We start from the raw sequence: 2,021 nt of genomic DNA, 5'->3' as shown, positions 1-2,021 counted from the left end.
TATGGTCTGCTATCCTGGGAATGACAAATTAATGAAGAATGATGCCACATTCATTGTCAAAAAGAACATTTCAAGATCTATCCTGTAGCACAACTCTGTCAGTGATACTATCTGTACACCTACAAGAAGATGAGGATGTGGAAGAAGGGATTCTTGCTGACACCAGATGGGTTTTGCCTGAAAGCAGAGAATACAAGAAAGATGTTCACTTGTGTCTTACTGACTATACAAAGGCACTTTACTGTGCTGATCATAACAACATATGGACAACATTGCAAAGAACGGGAATTCTAGACCTCTTTATCGTGCTCATGCAGAACCGATAACAGACAAGGGGCAGTTCTAACAGAACAAGAGAATATTGAATGCTTTAAAATCAGAAAGGGTGTGTATCAGGGTTGTGTCCTTTAAAAATATTTATTCAAACTATATGCTCAGCAAATACCCTGAAATACCATATGAAGAACACAGCCGCAGTATTAGAGGAAGGCTCATTAACAAGCCATGATACACAGATAACACAGCCTTGCTGGCTGAAAGTGAAGAGAGCTTGAAGCACTTACTGATAAAGATCAAGGATTCTGGTCCTCAAGGATGGCTTACAACTCAAGATAAAGAAAACAACATTTTTACAACCAGATCAATAAATAATATCATGATAAAATAAAGAGGAAAGTAGTCAAATATTTCATTTTACTTGGCTCTACAATGAACACTTCTGGAAGCAATAGTCAAGAAATCAAATGACATATTGAATTGGACAAAGCTGCTGCCAAAAACTTCTTTGAAGTGTTAAAGAGCCAAGAGGACTTTGAGGATGAAGGTGCACCTGACCCTGACCTGAGCCATAGTATTTTCAATGGCCTCATCTGCATTTGAACGTTGGACAATGAATAAGGAAGACCAGAGAAGAATAGATGGATTTGAATTATGATATTTGTGAAGAATATTGAAATTACCATGACTGTCAGAAGAAAAAACAAATTTTTCTTGGAAAAGTATAGCCAGAATGTTTCTTAGAAGCAAGGATGGCAAACTTTGTCTCAAGTGCTTTGGATATGTTATCAGGAGAGACCAGTCCCTGTAAAAGGACAGCGTGCTTGGGAAAGTAGATGGTCAAAGAAAGAGAAGAAGACCACCAACGAGATGGACCGGCACAGTGACTGCAACGATGCACTCGAACCTAACAACAACTCTGAGAAGTTGCAGTGTTTGGGTCTGCTGTACATAGAGCCACCAGAACTTACATAGCAGCACCCAACAACAAACAACTTGCTCTTGAATATAGACTAAAGTGAAAAGAAGAAATGATAAAACAAGAAAACTGAACAGATTTCAAAGGAAAGGGCAGCTTGTAGTAAAGTAATGAACAGAAGATTTCTAAGGACAGCCTGTAGTATAGTAAAGTAATGACATGTACAACCTCCTGGAGTTTTGGGGGGGAAACTGAATACAAATTTCCAGCCTGGAATTATAATATTGAAGGACTCGATGGGCAAAATATTAGTGATGCAGGAAACATTCAAAAAGGCTGAAAGCTACAGAGTCACTGTACCAAAAAGAATTGGTCAAGAATCAGTGGTACAGTATTGAAGAAAGAAGTCCAAGTCACACTTGAATGCACTGGTGAAAAACAAAGTTCCAGAAATTGACAATACCAATTAAGTAGTCTCACAAGCCAACACAGCACTGGAAGCATTCATGAGTATCTATCAAGAAATCTGGAAAATAGCTACCTGGTCAACCAACTGGTAGAGATTCCTATTTGTGCTTTTCCCAAAGAAAGATGATCCAACAAATGTGGAAATTATCAAACAATTTTATTAACATCACATGTGAATGAACTTTTATTGAAGATAATTCAAAAATGATTGCAGTACACCAACATGGGCTGTCAGAAATTTATGCTGAATTCAGAAAAGGATGTGAAATGATATGTTGCTGGTATTAGATGGATCTTGGCTTAAAGCAGAACATACGGGGAAAGAGAAAAGGACAGTTAGTCTAGACCCCATATTGGC

This window comes from Echinops telfairi, unplaced genomic scaffold (genome assembly GCF_000313985.2).
Source record: "Echinops telfairi isolate 266 unplaced genomic scaffold, ASM31398v2 ScPeMD7_18;HRSCAF=68, whole genome shotgun sequence".
Lineage (NCBI taxonomy): Eukaryota > Metazoa > Chordata > Mammalia > Afrosoricida > Tenrecidae > Echinops > Echinops telfairi.
This window is presented reverse-complemented; position numbering follows the sequence as displayed.